Consider the following 26,905-nt stretch of genomic DNA (forward strand, 5'->3'; position numbering starts at 1 on the left):
CAGAAAATTTATGCTTTAGAGGAGAAAGAGAAATGAACCAGTTCTTATTGAGCACCTACTATGTGTCTTTCTCTTTGTAGATACTATCTTATATTCTAAAACCTACTGGGATTATTTTCAAGTGAAGGAAGTAGGGCTCAGGGAGGTCAAATTGTTTCCCACGATCATAGTCATGCATCTAGTTAATGGTTGTGTCAGTTAGACTTTTTACTCCCCTTAGAAAAACATTCCTCTTAAGCAAAAATAGAATGTATTGGGAAGACATAGGTAGCTCACAGAACTGAGAGAATGTTGAAGACTAGGACAAAGGATAGTAATACTTTTATTCTTCAAGGTCAAACCACACTGTAAGAAACCTAGGTTGGAGATATAATCCTTGATGATTCCCTTTAAAGATTAGGGTAAAATGGTGGAAAAATATAGCTTGAAGGACATGTTTAATATATAAGAACATTTCTAGCCGTGGCTAGGTAGCTCAGTTGGTTAGAGCATTGTCCCCATATGCCAAGGTTGCCTGTTTGATCTCGGTGAGGGCACATACAAGAAACAACCAATGAATACATAAGTAAGTGGAACAACAAATGAATATCATCTATCTATCATCTATCTATCTATCATCTATCTATCTCTATCTATCATCTATCTATCTATCTATCTATCTATCTATCTATCTATCTATCTATCTATCTATCTATCTATCTATCTATCATCTATCTATCATCTATCTATCTATCATCTATCTATCTATCTATCTATCTATCTATCTATCTATCTATCTATCTATCTATCTATCTATCTATCTGTCTATCATCTATCTAATCATCTATCTATCTAATCATCTATCATCTATCTATCAATCATCTATCTATCTCTATATCTCTCCCTAAAATCAATAAAAAAAGAACATTTCTAGTATTTTGGCATCCTCATTGGTAAGAAGCCTCTTACTAATTGTAATGTTTTCTGACCAGGGCACAGCTCCTACCGTGGGAAGTTCAACATCCAATAATAGAAGCTAATACTCAGGTCAGGGCACTGCTCAGGGACCAATCACTTCATTTGTCCACCCTCATGTTACTCAGCTGAAGACAGAGTCCCCTGAGAAAAAGAATCTGCATCATATACTCAACTCTGGGCCAGGGGTGATCAGTGCAACTTGATTGATTACCCCACCAAGGTTGCTCTCAATGGGGAAATGTTATTTCCCTCAAAGGAAATTGGGCCACTGCTTTCAGAATAAAGGGGGATGGCCTCTGGAAAGCAAAAACATGCTTCCCACGGTGACGGAACTAGCATTCAAGAATTCTTTTTATCGCTTTCCAGTCTGAGGGATAGCAGACTTGGCGTTTATACACTCAAAATCTGTTTCCCTTGAGCATCCTCTCACTGGTCCTGGTTTTCCAACTTGGAGCCACATGACACCAGCCTATTCTTTCTTGAATGGGACTATAAATACTTCTGGCTCCTTAAACTCTTCCTCACATGACATGGTTTGAGTATCTTTCCCGCTTTGGTTCTCCTTAAAACCTGCCTCAGATTGTGTATTTTCCCACTTCCAGCACTGTGCCAGAGGAATCCACAGTAACACTTCTGATGTGCTTTGTTCAGGGCAGAGCAGAGCAGAGCAGAAGAGCTCAGAATCACAAAACCTTAAAGACCAAGTGGTCATTCGTTCCCCCATCTGTCTGATGCTGGCTCTAGTGCCTGATGCGTCTAGTTCTGCATCTTAGCATTGTCCTTGGTTAGCTGTGTGACCTCAGATAAGTTCCTTATCCTCCGTGAGCTGGTTTCCTTCCCTGTCACCTGCAGTCATAATACACATCTAAAAACACCGTAATTATTAAATGAGACAGTGCAGGTAGGGTGTTCGGCACAGTGCCTAGTCCATACATAGCAGGCCCTCTGTATTCTTACTATTATTATCATTTATTATTATTACTCTACCCCAAGTAAGTGGCCGTTCAGCCTTTCCATGGTTTCTAAATGTGGGTCATTGCCAGAGAAGCAACATCTGTCCTTCAGAGCTTGCTCAAAGGTCCATGAGAGACAGATTGGTCAAAGAGCACAAAGTTCAGGATTTATATACACTAACAGAAGGACATATTATCAGCTGAGAAATAAAAACGACCTTGTGGGGACATGTGCAATGTTACAGGGTAAGGAAAACTACTTTCAAGTGCTTCCTATTGGGTAGGTCAAGTGCAAGCTAATTTTGCTGTGTTTTTTTCCAGAATTCACAAGGAGCAATCGTCATGTCAGAATCTGTGAAGATCAAGTTCTAATTAAGAAGAGGTAAAAACCAACCTGCAATATTTCTTATTAATCAAAATGGCTTCTCACACCCATAGTCAGCTCTGCTCGCAGGATGTACAAACTTGAATTTACTGCTCCCGCACTTAGTGGGCACATAAAACAAAGCAGGCCTGGAGGAGACATGCAGTGTGTACCCTAGAAAATGGCCATTGTCCTTTGCCTAACAAAGCACTGCTACTGGGGGCATCCGAGGGCCAGGAAATGGCAGAGGGCAAGGTTATGGTCTCTGGTAATCCGTGGTGTCTGAGACAATGGCAGGCTTTAAAGCAGAGCAGCGATTTTCAACCTTTTCATCTCATGGCACAGAAACTACTTACTAAAACTCTGCGCACGCCCCCAAATATATTTTTTGTAGATCTGACCCAAAAAATATGATTTTGATTCATTCCCACCAGACAGCTATCGTTTTGTTGGCCGCTGTCTTTTTTTTATTTTTTATTTGACAATCTAAGGAAAAAGAGGTCCGTGCCCCTGACTACACAGCCAGGTACCGCATGCTTTAAAAATTCTTGCGGCTCACAAGTGTGCCAGGGCACATCGGTTGAAAATCGCTGATCTTGAGGGCTGAGAGAGCTGGTCTAAGAGTCAGAAACAATCATTAGACTCCGTGAAGTCTAATTTGTCCATGAAGGGCCAACTCTAAGGGATCCCCGCGGTCTGTGAACCCCCCGCACTGCGCCTGTCTCAGAGCAGGGGTGCCACACTGCAAGGGAATGGATGGGCTGCCGGGGTTCAGAGCCCAGCTCTGCCACTTACCAACGGCCTGATCTTAGGCAAGTTCAGTGCCTCACTCATCTTGTCTGTAAAATGGAGATCCTGACAATACCTGTCTCGGGACCGTTGTGGAGATTAAATGCGAGAGTGTGGACCATTTGGCACAGCACATAGCACATAGCAAGAGCTCAGGAACTGGAGGTGGTTGTTCTGACTTTCCATTATTACGGACTTTTGATCAGTTCTGGTAAACAGCCTGTCAGCAATAATCTTCCTATTACACAAGTACCTGAAGAGTTAAATTGCCACATTGGCAGCTGGTTTACCACCAGCAGTAGTCAACAATGAGACAGCTAAGTTTTTGTTTGCTTGTTTGCTCCTGCCAATTGAATTTTAAGATCCTCTGCTTCACTATAATTAACTCTTTGAACTGGTAGGTCGCTCTCAGTGTAATCACCAGCTGCCAGGTCTTCCTGCCTCTCCCTCTCACCACCAGGACTTCTGGGACTCGAATCCTGGGACTTCAGGGCTTTGAGAGCACGCAGAAGACCGGAAGCACCTACCATTTATTTGGAAGTGACTTATATAGTTTCTGCTATGAAGGGAGATACTGGGAAAGAGAGAGATTTTTATTTGTTAGAAAACTAACTTGGTGAATTTAAAAGAAATTAATTACTTGAACATTTTCAAAGAGTTTGTTTGAGCAATGTTCCTTATACATTGCAATTTTCGGGTCCCAATCTTCCTGGCTTGGTGTTCCCCCTACTCATCAATGATGAATGATACAGGGAGACTGAAGTGATACTGCCAAAAACCCCTCTGAATGAAAAGGAAGTCATGTTATATGTGTGGGTCTGTGTCTGTGCAGACTTTCCATTACACTGTACATTATATATAATATTATCCTACTCTCCTTCTATTATTTTAAATAGCAAATTACTTTCTTCAATTATGTTTTATTGAAACAGCATTTTTTAACTTTAAAAATATACAGATTTTATGCAATTTATTGAAGAAAAAATTTGCTTTTCTGGGGGTCTTCTGAAGCTATGCTAAGAAAAATAGCAAACCTTTCTAGACTGTCTCAAGGAGCCTATCTTCTTTGCTCTCAATAATATTATGACCTCTTTAAAAGGAAAAGAGAAATTGAAGTCGGGGGAAGGGGAAGTGACTCTTCAATTCTATCATCTTTGGCATTTTGTACCAGTCTGGGGTTTCTCAAGTCTTGAGACACGAAGCACATGTTCATTTTAGACATTAAAAGGAAAAACATTTCTGAATACCTTTTCAGTTTCTCCTTGAGCTGTCTAGAGGGAACTATTTGTTTTTCTTCTTTACCCTGCAAATAGCTAATGGCTCCCAGCCAGGGCTCAACCCAACCCTTTTGTGCCCTGCAGTCATCACTGTGTCTTTAAAAGAAAACCGATGCTCTGGAATGCTGTGCGTGCACATGCCTGTCGCACTGAGCAGGCCCCACCTGCCGAGCAGGTAAACCGGCTCCTCCGCGGCCTCCGCAGCCGCATTCCAGCCGGGCAAGCTCCTGCTCTCTAATTGTTACCTGTCAAACAGGTCAACCAGGCACTTGGGTCTGGTCCAAACACGCGCATGTTCCCACGAAACCCTAAACCTGCAAACCTTTGACCTTCCCATAGTTCCTGAGTTGCCTTGCTTATTTTAACCAAAGCTGATTGAAATCCGAATGATGACTTCTTAACGGGCACACAGGTTCTTTTCCCCTCTTATCAGGGATGGTAAAGCCGGTCATGCGCTGGTTGGGGTTTCTGAACTCGCACACTGCGGTAATTCAAGATAACCAGAAGGCACCGGTCAGGGTAGCCCGAGCTCCTGAAATGAAACCCCCGAGCACTAAATCACTCACGGAAATCGCAGGCTGTCCACCCCGACCAACCGGAGAGCCAATTCCCCAGGGGGAATGAAAACAGAGGTGATTCGCAGGTGACAATCCCTCCTCTCCTTGCAGGCACTGCGCTGGCAGTGGGGGACTGTAGCCTACGGGTTCAGCCCCAAACCGATTCCAGGCAAGACTTGAGCAAGTCAGGTTCGAGCCTCAGCTCCCCTTCTCCAGCAGAGAAGAAAGGGGACCCTCAGCAGCCTCCTGTGCCTGCCCGAGGACTGCCAGATGAAATACTACTGCTACCCTGGCCCCTCCTGGCCCCAGCTCTCTTGCATCGCTGAGCAGCTGAGCATGAGAATGGGAAGACTGTAGGCCATGTCTTGGCCACAATGAAAGAGGACCCAGAGGACGTGCCCCATGGATATATCACCCCACTGGCTATGAAGTCTCCTCCCTGCGACTTGGCCTGGCTCAAGGCATGATTGAGAACTTCAATGCCAAAATAATCTCCCTGCATGTCAGGAAGAGTAACTGGGCCACTCTGCACCTCTGTTCTAACACCCTCGACCTTCAGATCAGCAGAGTGGAGCCCAAATACTATGCAGACAGGGAAGATGCGCATGCAATGAAGTGGGGTCTCACCCAGATGGCTGGTGAGCTGAAGGCAAAGGGCAGGCACAGTGCTGGCCTTCATGAAGACCCAGGTGCCGAGCAAGGGCCACTCTCTTGCCAGCTCAGGAGAGTCCTGTCGGGAAAAGAAGGGCCTGGCTGCTGAGGACAGCAAGGATCTCAGAGAGATCAGAGAGATCACAGAGAGCCCCGACGCCAAGGACCGCTCAGAGGCCTCCACCTGGCCTCCTAGATGGTGCCAGCACGTGCCCCTCTCCCTGCCCTGGCCTGACCATCCCATCCTCACCCCTCGAGTTTCCACAATAAACTTCATCCAGTGGAAAAAAACAAAGAGAGGGGTGGCACTGGTTGTGAGAGTCTCTTCCAGAGCCACTTCTGGGCCTATCCTTTCATTGATGCCACTCAAAGTAGGAGGGTCATGTCAAAGGGATGCTGCTCCTTCACCCCTGTCATGTGGGCTGGGTGGGGGCTCGGGCGCCACTGGGGGCCCCCTGGATCAGCTGAGAACCACTGTGATTGGGTTACCAGGTCCAGGGACTTCTTAAAGTGCGGGAAGCAGCCCTGGGCTTCCCCTGTGGGACATCTGGATAGAACACAGGACATACATGCTGACCTCAGTTACCCCTCCTTATCTCATCTAGTGAGTTCATTCTTTTTAATCAGGAGAGGCAATAATTTTTATTGTTTTGGTAGCACTGACTGTCTTTTTTATTCTACTGATAAGGAATTCAAAATCAAAACTATAGGTTCACTGAATCTGAGTACTTCATTTCATAGGTAAAGACCCCGAGGCCCAGAGAAGGGGTATGAGTTGCTGGATGCCCAACTCTTCGGGTTCCTCAGTTAAGGGACCATGGGAATTGGTGAACATCGTGGGCTAGCAAAATCATTGCCAGAGAAGGTCCACCCAAAGGTGCTCCCAAGACCGTTCCAATGGCAGGATTTCAAAGATCCAGGCTGAGAACAGGAGCTCTCCGGCAGGTTTCTGCGGGGCGGGGCCAGCAGCCAGTTCGCTCGGGGCGGGGGGGTGGTTCTCTTCTGGGGCTGGACGGGTTCTTCTGCAAAGAGCTCAGATCACCGTGTGCAGAGCGGGGACTGGCGCTTCCTGCTCGCTCATCCAGCTCAGACTTGTCGGCCAGAGCCAAACAGGCAGGGCTGGCTCCCCACAAAACTTCCTCGGGGCCCTGGGATGGTGGAGCAGAACAGTCTGCAGGCCTGCCAGGGTCCCTCTCTCCAGCAGCCACTTCAGGGGGAGCAAAGTGCAGGGTGCATGGGCTCAAGGAGGGGAAGCCAACCAGAAACCCGCCTGGGTGTCCTCCGGGGTGCCATGAGATGGGTGCCAGGATCCCCCTCAAACGGACGATTTGTACTAAAGGGGCCTTCAGCGGTCAAACTAGATGAATGGGCACGATATCCTCTTGTGAACGCTTCTGGGAACATGTAGACCACTGTGCGGGTGCTTTAAAATAAATATCAAACACTATTTACACAACATCCCTGATTAGCATTATTTCCTCATTGCAAACACAAAACTTCCCTCACGTAATCCATTGTTAGCTACCAGCTTCTACCAATCCCCAAATGTCCTACTTTTCATGTTTTCCCCTGGTTCCCTCTACCACGCACTGACTATGGACCACTGAGCAAGTTACCTCAGGCTCCCGAGCCCCAGCTTCCCCATCTGCACAATGGGAACAATTGTTCTACTTCCCTAACAGCCTCACTGTGAGGAACAAAAGATAAAGGTCCCCCTGGTTTGGGCCCTTGCACATAATATACATTTCAGGTCAGCTACTTTTGTTGCTGTTATTGCTATAAAACGTATTTAAGTAGTGACCCACGTGTCCCAGTTTCAGAATGGCTTGTCTGACGCTCAAAAAGTAACTTCAGAATAGCCCAGAGTTCTCCAGCGCCATGGAGGGGCTCCGGTTTCCTCCACACAGCAGCAGTCCCCTGTGCGTGCACCACCTTAAAGTCTAGGCTCTTCCCCTGCCCCTCACACTCCTCACTGCCACCACTTGCTGTTTGTTGGTACGGGATCAGGGGTTTTGAACAGATTTTAGTATCAAAGAATCCAAAGCATGATTAGAACATGCCTTATGAAAGAGAGGGTGTTCTTGGATTATGGTTTGGGGTCTTTCCCACCATGGTGCTTCTCTTCTGTTAGCTCAGCTAAAATGACCGAGTGGCAGTGGCTATGTTGGGTGATTGTCCCTCTCCAACCCTTTCCTTAGGCCACCACACTGATTACAAAGCAAGCTTTCAGAGAAAGGAGAAGAGAGAATCCACTCACCAGGTAATCACCTCCCAAATCCTCAAGTGCTGACAGCTCTCTTTAAACTCCTGGCTTTTCTAAAACAAGAATGGCCTTGGGCTACCCCAAGCACACAGCATAGGGCAGGGCTGAGGCCCTGCCCCAGGCAAAGGCTGCTTGGCCTTGGGGTGGATGAGAATGGATAGGTCCAGTGAACTTTGCAGGACATTTGACCCAGGGGTTTTAAGCAAGTGAATCAGACAAGGTCTTGCAAGGAAATAGCTGCTGCATCCCTGCTGACTAAACCCACCACTTCCAATGAGTCACAAAAATTCTATCAGTTCTACTCAAATCCATGGACTGCTCATTGCCTTGTCTCCCACTTAGAGCATCGAGGTTTTGCATCTGAATTAATAAAACAGCCTCCTAACCAGCCTTCTAAGATTGGTTCGTGTGGCTTTTGATGGTCTTCCTGACATTCGCCTCTGCAGCCTCACTCCCTGGACTCCCTGTTCTCTGCCCCAGGGCACCCTGCATGGGCTGTTCCCTCTGCAGGGAACACCCTCCCTGCCTAACCCCTGCTCAGCCTTCAGTTCTGCTCAGACATGCTTTCCACAGGACTCTCTAGGGCAAAACTGGTCTGAAACCCCCTCCCAGGCTCCTGAAGAGAGTCGACGGTATTTAGCGAAGGGCTTTGGTTAGAAATAGTATAAACAGAAGCAGACAATTAAGACCCTAAACGAAAAGAGCGTGCAGTCCCATCCGGTGGCTTTTGCTCCCGGCCATCCACCCTCTCTTTGCCCTGCAGCCGTCGCCTGCCGGCCTTCTGGTTTCTGCTAAACAGAGGACGGGATTTAGGACCCTGAGAGAATGAATGAGATCACTGATTAGAAACTTACAGAATGTAGTGGGATTTATTAAGCAAATAACATGAGAAAGGACCGTTTTTCTTAAACTAGCCACCGTAAGTCCTTTCTGAGACAAGTTAAAACACAAAGTAATGAAAAGAAAGAAAATGGAATTATAGGACTAACATCCACCGAATCATCAGTAGCACCCATTGGGCCAGCTAAAGAAAAACATCATGTCAGAAAGGGAAACATTCTGTACAGAAAGAACAATGATAAATGACAGAAATCAGTCTGTGCTTGAAGAGCGAGCGTAATCACGTAAGACGGTGCAGGCCACATCCCCGGCGGAAAGTATGTCTCCTGTTTGTGGAAGCGATAGGTTTAAACTTGACTGTCAGAGAACTAGTGAATCAGTGGCTGAGTGAAGCCATTGAAATGCATCCAACGTCCTACCTGTAAAAGGTAATAATGTTTCATAATAATGTATGAAGATAATCTACGCTGGTATGTGGACCCTGGGAGGCAGAAAAACCAGTGCAAAAGGAAAGTGTTGTTTTAAAACATGTGCACGTTTTCATACGCGCACACACACACACACACACACACACACACACACACACACACACACACGTGTTTGCACTGCTCTATTACTGCAACAGGAAACCCCTCCTTGGAAAAAGTAATAGGACCAAGGATTCATCTGTGTTTGAAGTAAATCAACCCAACCCTGAAGGGAGCTTTGGAGAGAAAGGAACCACACCATGGAGTAACTGGCCAAAACTGTCTACAGAAAAACACTAGGCTAACCTCTCTGGGGAAGAGGGAAGGAAAAGTTACACTCTTCAGGTTTTGTTAATATATTTATAGACTATAGTTAGAGGGTATGATTCTTACACTAGCAAAATTTCAAAGGGACTTTGTAAATTCATACGAAAAGAAATATTATCCTAGCAGTCTGTTGTGTCCTTGGACATGCTAAGGGCTTTCTGAATTACAAAGGAAACAGACAACACTGTCACGCCCTCCAACGTTAATCTAAAGGCAGACAAAACAAATGCACAACAGGTGGGTGAGCAAGGTGTGAGTGAAGGAGGTTAGTGTGTTTTAGTTGCCTGGGAACACAAGGGAAGAGCAGAAGAGCATGTGCTTTGGGACTCGCCAGAGGACAGTTTTAATCTGGGGTGCTCAGCCCCATGGCTCCTGAACGAGGTGTGTAAGAGTGAGGTTAATGATTACTGTGTGGGTTTCTCAAGCTCCTTGGATGTGCTTGGGTGCCCTTTAGGCCAGAGGCTCTCAACCTTGGCTGCACATTAGAGACACCTGGGGAGATGTAAAAATCCCACTGCAGGGCCCCACCCCGGACCCGAGCTGCTGTTTAGGCAGCTGGTGGTGAAGCCCAGGCACCAGTGTTTTTCCAGAGCTCCCCAAGTGATGCTAATGTGCATCCAGGCTGAGAACCATTGCTTTGGGGTTTGTGTATTTTTCTACTTGCAAATGTTGCATTCTTTGGCATTTCCGAAGAGCCTGCTGAAATCAGATTATTTTCCTTTTGCCAAACATTAATTCCATTATGAACAGAGAGCACCAACAATAGGCATAATCCATTTATTCATTTGATCCTGCAATCAGGACTTCTGGGCAGGCCACTCTGTGTGTTTATGGTAGGCACTGCATAGTTCAAGGACAGCGATTTTCCAACCTTTCCCATCTCATGGCACATAAACTAATTACTAAAATTCTGTGGCACACCAAAAAGTAGATTCTACTTTTTGCCGATCAGACAAAAACACACATGTAGGTATAATTTCGATTCATTCACACCAGATGGCTATTGTTGTGTTGGTCGTTGTCATTTTTATATTTGATAATCTAAGGTAAAAGAGGCCAGAGTCCCTGACTAAATAGTCAGGTATTGCACGTTTTAAAAATTCTTGTGGCACACCGGTTGAAAATCGCTGTTGCAGGGGATGCACCCCCCAGTGCAGTCTGTGCAATTGGGGCCCCTTGGAATGGATCAGTGCACACCCTGCTCTGCTGTGCATACCAGTCTGGTCGAGTGCCCATTGTGTGCCAACCACTGGGCTAAGAGCCTTGGCTACACTGGTGAACACAGTGACATGGTCACTGCCCTGGTGGAACTTCCAGCCCCCAGGGAAGGCCGTCACACTGTGACTTCCCTGCAGTATGGCTGTGCTGTGGTCAGAGGGGCACCGTGGGAGCTCAGGTCAGAGCCCCTCACCCAGTCTAGGGGTCAGGGAGAGGCCTGCTGAAGGAATTGACATTTGAACCAAAACCAAAGAATAAGTAGTTATCTCATGGGAGGAAAACAGTGCTGTCCACCCAGCGGGAATATCTGAGCAGAGAGATTTTAACATGCTCATAACAAGAGCTGAAAGAAACTCAGAGTAAGTGAGTGTGACGGGCAGGGGTGAGACATGGGGACTTCAAAGAATGCAAGGTCTGGACTTTATCACATGGGTAACAGGGAAGGAAAAAATCCAGTATGAGACTTCGAAAGATCATCTGGCAGCAAGTGGGGCTGGGGCTGCAGGGAGCCAGGAGAGGGCATGGAAGACGGGTTATGGGGCTTCTGAGCAGATCAGAGTGATAGATGGTGGACACATGTGACAGATGTCTGGGAGAGGCAGGATGTGGAGAGTGCCTGAGGGAGAGGGTGGATGCTACGCAGAGGTAGTGCCACGCAACGAGATGAGGCATGAAGACAAGGAGAAGACAGGGTGGAAGCAGGCGGCCAGAGGGGCAGATGATGACTTTCTTTGAACACGTTGGCTTTGGGGGGATAGTCTCACAGGTTGAGTTCCTGGGAAGTAGGCTCCAAGACACAGTTTAGTGAGCTGAATATTTCTTAAGGTGTGCCCTTCAGGGCCACACCTGCAGAAGGGAGTGGGGAGGAGACAGGAGTGGGCAGAGGGAGAGGCCAAGCTGCTGGGCAGGCCTAGTAACGGTCTTGGCTATGGCCGATTACATTTTCCAAAGGTAGCCATGCCAATCCGTGTCTCATCCTACATGTTTTCTTCAGTGTGACCTTGATATGGTTTCACCGAATGTTAAGGTCTATGTTTCACACTCTTGAATTTGGGTGGACTTTTGAAAGTGCTTGACCAGAGTGACGCTGCATGACTTACGAGGCTAGGTCATAGAAGGCAATATGGCTTCTGTCTGTTTTTCTCTCTTGGGATATGCATTTTAGGAGCCCTGAGTCAACAAGTAAGAAGTCTGGCTGCCCTGAAGCTTTCATGATGGAGAGAGCACATGGAGAGACCACACAGAGAGAGACAGATGCCCAAGGAGCCCAGGCATTCCAGCCCCTGGCAGCCTGAGTGTGCCCAGTCCAGGTGCCAGACACATGAGCGAGTGAACAAGCTTTTAGATGCACCCAGCCCCAAACTCCCGAGAAACCCCAGCAGACACTGAGTGGAGCAGAGGTGAACTATCTCCTTGCCCCATCTCCCGCCTGGAGCCCGGCTGCAGATTCATGAGCAAAATAAATGCTGTGGTTGTTTTAAGCCATTGTGTGTTGGGGTGGCTTGTTGGGCACATCAGCTCACCCCCTGGGGAGCTCTAGAGCTAGAATGGCCTTCCAGAGCTGTTCCAAGCTGGGCTGAGATGACCGAGCCTTTATATTTCCATGCCGGTCAGTGATGGGACATGGGCTACCTTGAGAAGTGCCATGACCTTGGAGGAGGAGTTTCTTTCCAGTCCAGGCAATTCTGGAAGAGGCTGACAGCTGAAGGCTAGATGTGGACAGAACTCCCTGAAGCTGGGGCAGAAAGTCCTCCCCTGAAGGGAGATTTGTTGGCACATTGCTGTGACTGCTACAGCCAGAGAGACATCAAGCCAACTACACTGTCTGGAGCTTGGAAGGGCACAGTATTGGGAAATACTGGCCCATAGCTCAGAGCGTTTCCTCCTGAGGTCTGAGAACAAAGAACCACCTGCCCCGGATCATGTGAATGCAGCCCCCTCCCCTAACCTGACAAACCAGCACCCAGGTGCCCTCAGAGTATCCTTCTGCCCACTAACGGTGAGAATCTCTGAGTGAAGATGACATAGAAGCCACGGGGCGCAGATACGGTGCCCCAGGGAGGCTACAGAGTAGGCAATGAGAACCTGGAGCACCACCATTTGGGAAGAAAAGGCTGCACAGGAGATGGGGCAGGAGTGGGAACACCAGTGCTTTCCGGGGGGAGCTGACAGCAGCGAACGCAGATTGAGTCCAAGTAGGGTGAGAACAGTGGATTGCCCACCGGACTTGGCAACAAGGAGGTTATTGTTGGCTCTCGCAGGGCAGTCGGGGTGGCTGTTAATTACATGGCACAGCCCTGATGGCATTTATCTTGGCTTCTTGGCTGGGATTCCTGGGGCAGAGGAAGGGACTAGAGCTGAGAGGGAGGGCTGGGTGAGGGTTGTCTGGGGATGGGCCCTGTGCTCAGAGCAAAAATAAAGGGAGTGGGGAAAGTAAATGCGTGAGAAGCAGCCTATCGCGGAGACTAAGAACCAGCTGAAGGAGTGAAAGCCAGAAAAATGTTTATCAAGCAAGAACCTTCAGAGTTTACCCAACCCAAGCAAGGCAACCAATGGAGGCTCTCACCTGAACGGGCACGCACTTCAGTAGCTGAGAGAACAAAGGTGTTTGGAATCAACAGCCTTGGCTTTGGTTCCCAGCACCCCAGAGTTGCATCTCCTTGGAAAGCCATCTAACTTTCCTAAGCGCCATTTCATCTGAAAACTGGAGGTGCTACTGCCTGACTTGCAACTTGGCTGCAAGGACTGTCGCTCATTCATTCACTCGGTGAGCATTTACTATGCGTCGCCATACGCCAGACTCGTGCTAGACGCAGGCGATCCAACAGCCAGCAGCACAGGCGTGGCCCATGGTGGGAGCGTGTCCTCCAGGGGGAGAGAGACATAGTCAATAGGTGAAAACAATGACGCCTTCGCTACTGTTGTGACAATGCCAGAAGAAAGGAGAAAGGCAGAGTAGGTTAGATGCCAAATGGTGCCTGGGACATAGTAGGGACTCAAGAAATGGCATTTACAGCCATCTCCACCATTGGGAAGATATTTAATGGGGCCATGTTCAGCAAAATTGTGAAAAGAGATATTTTATACTCCGGATCCACAGAACCCCTCTCTCTGCTGTGTTCCTCTCCTGGGGAACCGTGGTATTCCGGGGTCTTATCAAAATTAGCACTTAATCAGCACCATTAAATACTTCCAGGGAGAAGGGAGCAGACTCGTGCGGAGAGAGGGCACGGTTTCTGGGCCTTCACAGTCACGCGTGGAGACGGCTGCCTCTGCCCCTCAGCATGTACACGCACCCTTGAACTTCTTCCACGTGAGCACAGAGGTTTTGAAAACGTCTCCTCCTCATGCCTCATTTGTTAGGAAAAGCACAACGGTGCTTTCTTGTGACGATGGTCTGTGATGATGGCACCCCTTTTTAAAAAGCTTTTTGGAGCAACATTGACACAAAGTTGACTCATTTGGCAGGACGGTTTGCCGAGGAGTCGGGAGGGAGTGGGAGAGGCATTTTACAATTTATCAGTTAGGAGAGTCACTGCCAATAGCCCCACTGGGATGCCACGTTCCGACGAGGCCCATGGACTTGATGCTCCCCACAAGTCCATGGCATGGCGACTCCGCTTTCCAGGAGAGGAAATCGGCTCGGAGAAGTGCACGCAGGTCACCCCAGGTCCCAGAAGTATGACTTGTCCAGGCTCTCTGTCTCTCCAAGCCCTGTCCGCCGCACCACGCCCTCTCCAAGGAGGAAGAAGCCAGAAAGAGGCCAAGATGCTGGGCGGCACCTGCGAGGGGTCAGCTTAGGACTCCTGCCTGTCACCCCAACTCCCCCTCACTCGGCACACGGGCTCCTACCTTCAGCAGCCTCTGGCCTCTCTCTTCCCTCCCCCCCCTCGCCCTCTCTCTCCCAGACACAGACACACAGACACACAGACACACAGACACACACGTGATCTGAGTCAGGGGCGGGGTGAACAGGCTCTGAGGGAAAGGTGAAGATAGCAGGTGAACCTGGGCCTGGGAAAATGCGGATTGGGCCCGGGCCCAGAAAGCAGCAGCTAGGGCAGGTCAGTACAACAGCAGCAGTTTTGCCAGAAGCATTTGTGCAGGAAAAGAGAGAGGGGGAGAGAGAGAGAGAGACTATGAGGAGAGCACGTGTGTGCCTATCAAAATGGGTGTGTATGTGAGGAATTGTGTGCACATGGACATGCTGAGTGGTATGTGAGCTGGTATGCGGGTTTGTTGGAGAGCAAGTGTGTAAGACGGCATATGTGTGTGAGAGCATGTGTGTGACTGTGGATGTGAAACGTAGGTCATGCATGATATGTTGGAGAGTGTGTGACATAATGTGTGTGTATATGCCTGCGTGGGAGAGAGACTGCGCATGTATGAAGAGTCCACCTGGCGATATTCAGAGATAAATGGATGCTAACTGCCCTGGGTTACTTTGAGGCCTCCCCGCTCCTGATTGACTCAGACTATGATTGCTTTTAATTTTCTTTAAGGGGGAATGTGAAGGAACACAGTCCCAGAGTTGCCTGAGCCATAAATCCCTGGGAGTGGAATTCTTACACACGAGCAGGTATCATTTAAAGCCTTTCTCAATTAGCAATCATAACACCTGAAGCTTTGAACAGTTGTTGTATGTTTATCTTCAGGTTCACTCCTCTGGCTCCCTAACAGCCCAGGTTCAAACAACCTTCTGTCTGGCAGCCATGAAAACAACAGCCCCAGTCCCCACCCCAAAGGCAGACTGAGGCTGGGGCCGATTTCCAGAATCTCTGTGTGTGTTCCTTTGCCTTTTAATTTACTTGTGCTTTATGATGTGCTTACTTCATCAAAGATTTGCAGCAACTTAGAATATTAAAAACACACACATGACAGAAATGCTGTAGGAACACAAAAACTCAGCCATAGGAAGAGGATTCTGTTGCAATGTGTGTGTGTTCTTTTGCTTATTTTTCTCTTACGGTAAAACGGAGCCATTAGAAGTACGATATTGGGCAATGGTTAAGAATGTGTCTCTAGGAATTACCCTGTCTGGATTTTAATTATTGTGCTATTTGTTTAAATTCTCCACAGCCCGCTTTCCCCATCACTAAAAATGGAAATGATAGTAAGTACCTCATAGGATCCAGAACAAAGTAGAAAAACTAAACATAAAAGGCTTAAGTTATGGTGCCTGGAACACAGTAAGTGATCCATGTAGTTGTGCCGTTGTCATTTTCACTGCCACTGAGGGATTTCAGTTACACCCACTCTGCCTCTTTTTGGTGGTGTGCACAGATCTAGATGGGATTTCCCCCTATCTGGCCCAACGTGAAGACAGTCAAAGTGAACACATTACTGGACGCTGTGGCCTGCTCTTGTGCATGGCAGTGAGGCTGTTCGGGCTGCACAAGAGATTGCATACATCGGGATTTTCTAAATTTTCTTTTGTAGTTTTGGTCGCAAGGCCTGTTGGGCGTTTGTGTGAATTATTTGGCTGGTGGGCTCTATGATCACCAGGTGTGGAGCTGAGCCGAGCCAAGGTGATGCTAGGTGTTTAGTTTCAGCTCAGGCCACAGCGAGACTACTCCAGGGGCACGGTTCTGGGAGACCCATAGGCCTCCTTCCAAGGCCAACTTCAGCTCTATAGATCAGTAGTAAAGATCAGAGTGAAAATTTAATGAAATGGAGACTAGAAAAATCATGGAGAAAATCGATGAAACCAAAAGTTGGTTCTTTGAAAAGATCAAAATAAACCAATTTTAGCTAGATTAATCAAAAGTCACCTATACACAGACTTCACTGTGATAGGGCCCTCAGACCACTACTCATCCTTTGCAATGGCCAAAGAGGCTGAGGCTTTAAGGAAAACCTGGTGGTATGGCCAAAGCAGAGGCAAGACTAGAAACAAAGTGTCCTGACCCCCACCTAGGGCTCTGACACTCTGCCCCCTCATTTAGCTTCTAACACTAAATCAAATGCTTGTATGCCAACTCAAATTTGAAAGGCAATAGGAAAGCCAGTGGAGAGAATTTTGCCATGATATAAACTGAGAAATCCTTGAGTGAGTCAAATCATTGCCTCCTGCTCTGTCTTCTGCATGAATCCAAAAGTGTCCTATTTTGACTCATTTGATGTAGGCATTACTCCTCCAAGCATTGGACCCTATTTTCTTTGGTTGCTTAAGAACAACCCAAGGCTATAATTGTGTGGCAGGAGAGAATTCGAGTCATGCTTCTATGGACAGCTGTTCTCTTTCAGGTTCATGGTGACTCTCTCAGGATTATAATCCCGTGTGGGGAAAAGTTGGGCAATGGCAGAGCCAGGTTATGCAGTATAGTAGAGAGTGGGGTGTCATTTGGGGAATCCAAATCCCTAGGTCACTTGCCATGTCTCTCTCATGATACTGCGGAGGCACTGGGTGTGACTGAACTGGGATGACCCTACTCTGTGCGATTTCAGAGGGAATGCTTGATTCGCTTCTGAGGAAAGCTGAGCCTGGTATTACCTCTAAGAACAAAATAAAAATCTCAGGGCAGTGTTCTGCTGGGACCTTAAGTTCTTTTCCCTGCTGAGCAAGCAGTGGACGGATGACCGCTTATCCCATGTGGGGGCATGACCACTCTCAAACATCTAGCTTTTGCCCTTTTTAAGTAATATTTTCTCATAGGGTTCCAGCAACGGACACGCCTTTACAATACCCATTGAGCTTTTTCTCTTTGATATGAATTTTATTCAGCTAATGAGACAGCAGAACTTGAAGGCAGGGAGGGTTTTTTCAGTTATAGTTCAATGACCTTGTCAGAGGAAGGAACCTTGGGGGTCATAATAATAATAACAGGTAATATTTGTTGAGCACTTGCTGTAGTCAAGTAGTGTTCGAAGTACTTTGAATTAATTTATTTAATTTGCTCAATAATTCTATGGTGCAGGTGCTAATGTTGACTCCATTTTACAGATAAGGAAACTGAAGCAGAGAAGCTAAGCAATCTGCCCAGTGTCGCAAGCTGAGCTCCATTAAGTCCGTGTTCTTAGGCCTGCCACGTAGTCAGCCCCTTAGGGGAGGTAGTTTAAGATTTGGCTCTACCAGTCCTGTTCTGTTTCCCCCTCTCTCTCTTTCTCCCCTCCTACCTTTATCTATGCATCTATCTATCTGTCTATTTATCTATCTACTCAGCATTTTTCAAGTACCTATTGACTTCCTCCAGTAATAATTCTCTTCAGGAATTTGAGTAATGAACAAATTAAGAATCATCATACGTTAGGAAGTCAGAACTTAGAGAGACCTTCAAAATCACATAAACTAAGCCTCTGTTTTATAGCTGAGGAGACTGAGTTCTAGAGCGTTCACAGTTAACGAGGGAATTCTTTGCCTAAGGCACGATCACATAGCTCTAGTTTCAGTAGTTAGAGACGACCAAACAACAAATCTATTCTATAGATCCTTCCAAACTAACTCATTCTGGATCTTTCTGAGAAAGAGGAGAGTCTTATCCAAGAGTTTTGGGCCCAGGCTGCTCATTCAAATCACCTGAAGAATTTTTAAAAATTCTCACTCCTAACTCCATTGAAGCAGAATGTCTGTGGCATAACTTGGACGACTGCACATTTTCCAACCACCTCCAGGTGACTCTCACGCATGGTGAAGGTTGAGAGCCACTCGTTTAGCCAATATTTGATATGTTCTTGCTGCTTGGCCAAACCACCACTTTATTTAGTCAAGGACTCAACTGGTGATGGTGAAATAACTTGTCATTCCATAGGTAGTCCTTCCCAAGCTGGGGTTGGACATCTTAGAAAAGCAAGGTCAGTGTGGCTGTTGGTGTGTTGAATTCTTTCTGTGAGTTAAGAACCATGTTCGTAGCAGGCCCCCACTTCCAGGAATTCCATAAATGGGGTTAAGAAGATGAGTAGGCTGCAGGGAACACAAGCATTTGGAAGTAAGTTGGCTTCTGTTGGTCTAATCAAGAAAGGGACCAGCAGACCTACCTGATATCCCACATAGCTCAACCTTGGCCTTCCCTTCCCTCGGCAGCAAAAGCCTGCAGGTCCCAGGCCAACCAGCTGGCCTCAAAGCTAAAGCCAGTCTAAAACCTAAAGATATTTAGTATATATATATGTGTGTATATATATATACACACATATATATACACACACACACATATGTGTGTGTGTGTGTGTGTGTGTGTGTGTGTAAAGTGAAGTGTTGGCCAAATGAGCGCAGGCGGTTTCCCCAACAGAAGTAATCAGTCCCGCTGGCTAAGGTTTAGGAGAGGCAGGAGGAAATAGTGGGCCATCTTCCTCTCCTGCCCCCCTGCACTAAACAAACAAACAGCCATTCGGGTCACTTTGCTTCTCCGTTTTTATGCTGTACAGTGATAAAGGCCATTCCTAGCCTGTACAGTGATAAAGGCCATTTCTAGCCTGTTTCAGGGCTAGAGTTGTACAACTGCATTTTGCCAGTTTAAATAAGGCAATTTAAATGAGTAAAAAAATTTTTTTTAAAGCCTGAGATCAAACAGAAGTGGAGTAAAGTAGGGGGCAGGGCTCAATGGTCCATTTGAGATGTTTGCCTTGGGTAAGATGAGAGGGAAAGTGGGCCTCACCACGGGCAATGCAGGGCTCCCCCAGCTCCCCCAGCCCCGGCCGGCGGGAGGGAGCGGCGCAGGGCTGAGCTCGTGTCCCCGACGGACTCCGGGGAGCATGCTGAGACCCGGGAGTCCTCGAAGGCAGGCTTAGCTCGGAGGTCTGAGCTAACGAAGGCTCTTTGATGAGCAGGGACGAACAGTGACTAAAGCATCAGGGTCCAAAGAAAACAGTTACACACGGAAAGAATAGCTGACGTTGTGTTTCTTCTGCCTGTAAATGAAAAGCCAAGTGTGTGCTAAGAATGTTAAATGTCTCAGTGAGTTGTTCTTGTGAGCGGCTTGGTACTGGTGAGACAGGGTGTCAATAAAACGACCACAGCAACACGCTACTGACCTTGCCTTGGGTTCTGAAGGGGGCGCCTTTGGATGCTGAAACCGGTGAATTTCTATGAATTGTCCTCTTTTGGGCACATTTCAGAGCAGGCTGCAACACAGCCACTCCCCGCCACCCCCACCCCCGGATTTCCTTTTAAGTTCTGGCCCGAGTGCTCATGACAAAGGAGGCACCAGCAGGGAGGGCCTCCCACTCCGAGGCCCTTTGGTGCCCAGCATGGGCTGGAGTCAGGGAAGGAGGAGCCGCCCCCCTCCCCCGACGGAGCTGCTGGGGCGGGAGCCTCGGCCTTCCTCTAGGCGCAGGGCCCTGGAGATGAGCTGATCGCGGGACAGATAGGAATGCGCGGGCCAAGGTTTCCCAAGCTCTCTTTATTTCTGGTTTGCATAGTCGCCGACAAAGATCCTCATTGTCCGGAAGCGGCCCAGGGCTTTTCATATGCATTTAAGCAAAGCGAGTTTGCTTTCTCTAACGCCTAGGAGGAGGGAGAGGATTGCTATTTATTAAATTCACGACGGGTGCCAGGCCCCTTACAAACGTCCTCGTTTGAAACCCTGTCGCTGCCCGGTGTAGTCAGCATTATGAGTTTGCTGGGAAGGAAACTGAGGCTGAGAGAGGGGAGGTGCTTCTCCAGGCCACACGGAACCCAGCGGGGGCTCCAGGATCCTCGCTCCTGGTCTCCGGACCAGGCCACCTCCTTCCTGCCATTTCCCCCGTGGCTATTCCTTGTCACCCTCCTGTTTTCTCATCTCCTGTCCTGAAGGGTGTTGTTTGTTTGTTTGTTTGTTTTTACCAAGGACAGCATCTCCTTATACCTAGTGACAGGGCAGTCGCCCCTCTCACGGGGGCTCTGACGGAGAGTGTGGGGATGGCTGGACAACTGAGACCTGATGGCATTTTATGACCAGAAGGATAAACGCTGGCCTGCCTTTCGACGGTTCAGTCTCGCATTTCCCTCGCTGTGCTTAGGTTCCTCCTGGATGTGATGACACTCCGGTTCCACCTTAAGTCATAAGGTTAAAAGCTTGGGCTCTGCAGTCAGAAAGAGCCAACTTGAAACGCACTGCGTGGCCCTGAGCGACTTTGGTCTGTAAAAGGAGGGGGTCAGGGACTGTTGTGCGCAGTGCACGGCCTGATGCGAGGAAAGAGCTTAGTGTGTGCTGGTCCTTAGCAGGTGCCGCGGGACGCGTATCTCTCATCCTTGTCGCACCCCTCCTATTATTATTAACTATTATTATTATTATTTCCCCTGGAAACAGGGGCAGAATTATACAGGGCTGGTCAAAAGTAGGTTTACGGTTGTTTGTATGAAAATTATATAATAATTAATAAATAATAATACAAGAATAAACTCCGGCCCGGCCGGGCATGGCTCAGCGGTTGAGCGTCGACCTAGGATCCAGGCGATCAGGGTTCGATTCCCGGTCAGGGCACATGCCCGGGTTGCGGGCTCGATCAGTGACTCTCTCATCATTGATGTTTCTCTCTCTCTCTCTCCCTCTCCTTTCCTCTCTCTGAAATCAATAAGGAGATATTAAAAATAAATAAATAAATAAACTCCGTTTCGTGTACTCACAACTCTAAACCTACTTTTGTGCCCCCTCCCCGGCTGTATGTCTGCCAAGGTGGCACAGTGGGGCCTGCCAGTTCTCAGCCGTCAGCAGGTCCTCAGGGGCTGCTGGGGAGGCTGGGGGGGGGGCAGTGGTGACACACCTGAGGCAAGTCCTCTGGCCTTTGCTCTTTTCTCTGGCTCGAGAGACCTCAAAGGTCATTGTGACTATGAATTGGGGGTGGAGGTCGGAGGATTGTGGGGAGCAGAGCAGAGGGGGCTGCCGAGACCGGAGCTTGAAAAAGCGTGGGCTCTGAGTTTTAACCAAACGTGCTCGAGTTTGCCTTTACTGCTTACAAGATGTTCATCCGCGGGCACGTTATTCCCCCCCTCTGAGGCTTGGTCTCTCCATCCTAATGTTAGCTGAGTTGCTACCGTGCGCCAGGCATCTGTTGGTTGCTTTTCATATATATTTCAAATATATGAGAGGGCTTACCCTCACAAGCACGCCATACGTTATTATTATTATTTTACTCTCTATGTCACTGCTTCATGTTTACTGGTTTAGCGAGTACCTACTGAGCTGAGACAGGGATACGACTGTGAGCAAGGCAAGCATGTGGCTTGTATTCTGGGGGCAATTCGAGGTGGGAGTAGGTTACCAGGCCCACCTAGCACATAGTATGTCTTCAGTAAATATCCCTTCCCTCCTCCTTTGCCCTAAGTCACCTCACTGTGCTCCACACAGTTCAGCTATTCAGTTGAATCTCATAAAGTTGACATTTTTATTACCAAAAATGGTTAAAGAGCCCCAATTGCCTTGCCTTGACTTAAAGCAGCACCAGTGGCAACAACTTTCCAGCGGGAGCTTGAGTCAGACTGTTTTTCTTGACTTCCTAGGAAGGCAATTCCATGCCCTGCTCTGTTAAACCCGGCTCTAAAAGCAAGGATCAAAACAGACTGTTGAATGCTCACCGAGGTAGAAAACCAGGGCCCAACAGCAGTGTCCCACACTGGGAGCCAACGGGTAGAAACGGGGAACGTCAGGGTGAGAGCAAACAGGGGAAGGCTGGCTGGTGCGCTGCCTGCCTGGACAGACAGACGGACGGCAGCCACTAGCCTCAGCCTGGAGCAGGGGACTGAGACCTGCCTCTCACATTCCCTGAAGCCAATCCAACAGAGACAAACACCCAAGAGAAGAAAACAGTACCATTTTAAACCCAGGCAAAGCACCGGCAAGGGGGACCCAGAAATGGACCCCAAAGGTACTGCTCCTTGGGCCAAAATTGGGCAGCTGGAAGAATTTGACTCGATTAACTTCTAAATGCCTCCACTGATGACCATATCTCCTCACTAGCTGCTCTCCTGGACAATTATCTATCATTATCGAAGTACTGCCTTGCTCTTTTAGTTCAGATAATAATGTCCAATGTAAAGAAAGCCTTCTTTGCTCTTTTCAGTTGTGTACAATGAAAACCGTTTTTTTCTTTGCCTTTCCCCCTTCCCCCTAGGGTTCTTTGGACTGAATTTACTCTGGTTCCTGAAGTGTGGAAAAAGTAAACAAGGTTTTGTTTGGATTCTACCCTTCAGTTTCTCTGGACTATAAGTGCCAGAAAGTTAGCCCAATGAAAAGAATTGTCCTGGGGCATGAGAATAGTTTCAGAAAACGTTACAGAACAACAGCAACAACAAAAATTAAAGAGATGGGACAAGGGGAATGTGTGGAGTATTTCCAATTGTTTTGAATTTCCACAGAAAGGTAAACAATTTTAAAACTCATGTTAAATTTTAGCTAAACGGGTATTTAGGCCATTAAAAACAGGATGCCAATTGGTAGGTTAAATATTTCACACAATTACATCAAATTCTGACACAAAATTTAAAGTAATCATTATACAATTTCTGAAAGATGAGACACAACAAATATCAGGGACTTAGTAACACACATGCACAAAGAAACAAAAGTCATTGAAATAAGTGAGCTTCGTCTGTCTCTGTGACCCTTAGAACCTGCATAGAAGAGTCTAACTAGTTAGTGAGAGTTGACTTGTCGGTAAGACTTCCAGTCAACAGTAGGCTATTAGTAGTTAAGTTTGGGGGAAGTCAAAAGTTATACATGGATTTCGATGCATTGGGGGTCAGTGCCCCTAATTCCTCATTGTTCAAGGGTCAACTGTATTTATAAATGTAGGTACCAGTTTTTATATTAAGATCACTACTCCCAAGAGACTTACAGAATTAGGTATTCCAGTATTGTCATATTACGCTTTGGTTGCCACCTAGAACCTATTACCACCTTGGATTAAGATTTGCCCGGCTGGAGTGGCTCAGCTGGTTGAGCGTTGTACTGTGTACCGAAAGGTTGCGGGTTCAACTCCTGGTCAGGGCACATACCTGGGCTGCAGGTTCGGTCCCAGGTCAGGGAACGTACCGAAGGCAACCGATTGATGTTTCTCACATTGATGTTTCTCTCTCTGTTTCCCACCCTTCCTCTCTCTCTAAAATAAAAATATATATATATTTAAAGATATTTGAAGAAGTCTGACACTATACTACTGTTCATGAGGACACCATCAGAACCACACTTAATGCGTTTTACCAGAGTAGGCTCACGCTGCACAGAACTTTCCTATCACAGTTCCCACGTCTAAGAATTCTTTGGTTCAGTCTAAATTCTCATTAACATCATTCATAAACATTCATTAATAGAGCTAACTAGAGGGTATTGTTCATACCTGTGCTCTGGTCAATAGAACACACGATTGATGATTTTAGAGTGGTAGCTGATTTGAAAATCTGGGAAGCTAAACTGGACATGTTGTTCAGCTTCTGCTGTCTTTCGTTCTCTTGAACAAAAGCTGCCCGCAGGAAGATGAGTTTTCCTTTGCTCTTCCATTGTGTCAGTTTGCAGGCCGAGGAGTGGGGTGGGGTGGGGACTGGAAGTCTAGAGTTCAGGCTCAGGTCCAGTTTGGTTCTCCCATTAAGTCACGACCTCAAGTGTGCCTCTCTCAATCGGAAAGACAGCATTTTGGCCTCCGTCTTTAATCTTTATTTTGTCTTATCTTGTTTAGAACCAGGCAAGCTGGGAACACTGCAATTTTTTGGAGGCCTCTTTGGAGACGTCAACAAACTGCTCTTCTAATATTTCCAGTTTTATCTTGAGTGTGCTCAGTTCCACTGTTTCCCAAGCACTGGTTAGTGGAGATGTATTTTGTGATGTCCAACAGATACTTTTATAAACTCGCCATCTGTAAAAGGCTTAAATGCCCTAACATCAAACTCAACTGCATTTTTCAGCAACTTCATTGACTTTATTCACACATATAAACAAAACCTTGAAAGGCCTATATTCTTTTTCAGTGTGTTTTCTTACAACAGTCATGAACTTGTGTTCTTTAGACACAGTCATTCTTTTCATAATAAACACAGCAATATTCTTTATTTCCACAGAGAAGAAGATTCTCTTACAATTTTCTCAAAATAGATGGTCATCAGTCTAAACGTTTTGATATCCTAGATTCATGGCCCAGTGTTATTATGTGCTTTTGGCCACTTAAGCATTAAGGTCCTCTTTTCTGTAATTTTTGACCCACCTCCCAATTTTCATGCATGGTTTATGGCTCTGCTTATACTTGTGATTTGGGGGTGATCTCAAGCCTTGGACAAGAATAGTTCACTCCAGTCAGTAGCCCTGCAGACCCCATACCAGGCCACACCCAATTCAGGTTGCAGAAGACCAGTAGGGATGGATTCAGGCAACTGGAGTGAGATTGAAGAACATCTTAATTGGTAGATTAGGTTACCTTATGTGTACTGAGGAACTGCTGAAGGTTTTCAAACAGGGAAGAGCAGTTACATAATATTAGGTTATTTGACTACGTTCTTCCAGGTTGAGACATTTGCAAGAGTATATTGAGGCATCAACAATGAGCATGCCTCATTAAAGATCTCAGAGAGAACATTCTGTTCTGCTGTAGCCCTAGCCATGGTCTCTGGGTTCTCATTTTGGCATTTTCCCTTGGGTAAATGTCATTTCTTCTCAGTTTATTTATAGTTTGTTTAGAGCATCAAAGCAACAATAAATTCCCAAAATAGGGAGAGATGCTCTGATGATCAATGGGATACATGAAAAGCATTTTTATGTAAGAATAAAAATGAAGAGGGTGGTATTAATGTCCCACAACCAGCCTTATTGTCTCCATCAACTCAATATGTGTTTTTTCCCTCAAGACCTTGCCTAAAGCATTTTTCTTCTGCAAAGCCATTCCTGACCAAATCTACATTTCGATGCAGGAAGAACTTCTTAATATTCAAGGCTAGGAGGTGACATTGTACAAACTTTGGGATAAGACAGATCAAGATTTGAATCTCAGATCTGCTATTTACATTGTCCAAACTAAAAGTCAAATAAATCACTTGTATTATAAAGCTTTCAATACTGTGGTATCACTGTTGTTGTTTTTTTAAACAAATACTTGTTTAAAAAAACTTTCTTGTTATAACAACTCTAATTTGTTCAAATTTCCAGTGGAGATTCCTTAATCTCACGAAAGGTGGCTCCAGCTCCTGATCCACACTGGTCATGCGACCCAGTTCTGGCCAATGAGGTATTAGGGGAAGTCTGATGGCAGCTTCTGGGAAAGATTTTTTCATCCCTGAGGGGAGTTCCTTGTGTACCTTCTTCCTGTTTTCAAACTTGGTTGTGGAAGGATATGGTATTTTTTACTGTGAGAGGCAGGAAAGTGCAAAGAGCTCTGAGTTACGGAGCTGCCAATCTAATGCCAGCAATTGCCACCCCCTGTTCTGGTCCCCAGACTTCTTATGACGCAGGAGAAAGTAACCAGTCTTGGGGAAAGCCCCTACCAGCTGGCTGCTCCTAGGCTCGCCACTGAAAGCATTCTTAACTATTAGAATTACCTGTCTCATATAGTACTATAAAAACTTCAATGAGAAACCAAACTGGAGACCTGGAATATAGGAGGTATTCCATGAATTCATTTATTTACTCAGCGTTGTTGATGAAGGTGCTCAACTGGATGATTACCAGAGGAGAAAGCGTGTGGGGGGAGGTAGAAGAGGGTAATGGGGGGGTACATGCTGATGGACGGAGATTTGACTTGGGCTGGTGATCACACAATGCAATATACAGATGGTGTATTATAGACTTGTACACCTGAAACCTATATAATTTTATTAACCAATGTCATCCCAATAAATTCAATAAAAATAAAAGAAATATACCTCCAAACACAAAACAAAACAAAAAAGGAGGCAGAGATAAAGACATGTATTCAGTGCACCATGCTTTTACAGGACCATGCTTTCTATTGAAGAGCTACCAACGGGCAGCCCAAACAACAGAAATGTGTGCTATCCTCAAGGAAATATGCAAACTTCAGCTAGCTGCTGGCTGCATTTCACGCTGCTAGTTTGAGAGCCTTCATGAAATCTGTAAGTGCTCATGCAAATACGGATATCCACGCTACCACGGAAAACAGAAGTGGCTTCAAACTGCAGGGGAGCTGCCATTCAGTGCTCAGTTGGTCAGGTTATAAATCTCTATTTGATTTCAAATTCAGGCATCATTTCAAGTACATGGCATTCTTCCTAAGGTTTCTTCTTATGGATAATAGCTGATCAAACAACAGTGTTTTTACAGTGCAAACGACCTATGAGATACCACCGATCACTGACTCACAGTGAAGCCAATGACAGACCTATGGCAGTAG

At 46.7% G+C, this 26,905-nt stretch overlaps 1 pseudogene; it reads left to right on the forward strand.

Moving 5' to 3' along the window:
- Nucleotides 1–4,790: 4,790 nt before the first annotated feature.
- LOC107526153 (N-alpha-acetyltransferase 10-like) lies at nucleotides 4,791–8,632 on the forward strand (annotated as a pseudogene).
- Nucleotides 8,633–26,905: the final 18,273 nt, after the last annotated feature.

The sequence above is a fragment of the Miniopterus natalensis genome, chromosome 16 (genome assembly GCF_054644295.1).
Source record: "Miniopterus natalensis isolate mMinNat1 chromosome 16, mMinNat1.hap1, whole genome shotgun sequence".
Classification (NCBI taxonomy): Eukaryota; Metazoa; Chordata; class Mammalia; order Chiroptera; family Miniopteridae; genus Miniopterus; species Miniopterus natalensis.